A 392-nucleotide genomic window follows, 5' to 3' on the forward strand; every position below is an offset into this window, starting at 1 on the left:
CCCCGGCACCGCCGGTTCGAACGGCAGCGCCGGCGCTCATTGGTCCGTCCGCGCGTCCGTCAGGCGGGGCACCCTCGGTGGGCGGAGCTAACGCAGGTTTGGTTACGCCGTCACAGCCCCGTGCCGGGGGCGTCGGCGCGGCGCGCGTGCGCAGTGCGCCGCCTCGAGCCGTCCCGGCCCCGCCCCTGGCGTGAGGCGGCCCCCCCCCCCCCCCCCCCCCCCCCCGGCGGGGCCGCGGGCCCCCCCCGGGCAGAGGCTCTCCCGCCCCCGGGCTGCCCCTGCAGCCGCCGCCCCGCAGCGGGAGGTGGCAGCGGCCGCCGCGGCATCGCCGAGGGGCAGAGCCCGCCCGGGAGGCGGTTCCCTTCCCGGCCCCGAGGGAAGATGGCGACAGG

The sequence above is a fragment of the Corapipo altera genome, unplaced genomic scaffold, assembly GCF_003945725.1.
Source record: "Corapipo altera isolate COAL_440 unplaced genomic scaffold, ASM394572v1 98, whole genome shotgun sequence".
NCBI lineage: Eukaryota > Metazoa > Chordata > Aves > Passeriformes > Pipridae > Corapipo > Corapipo altera.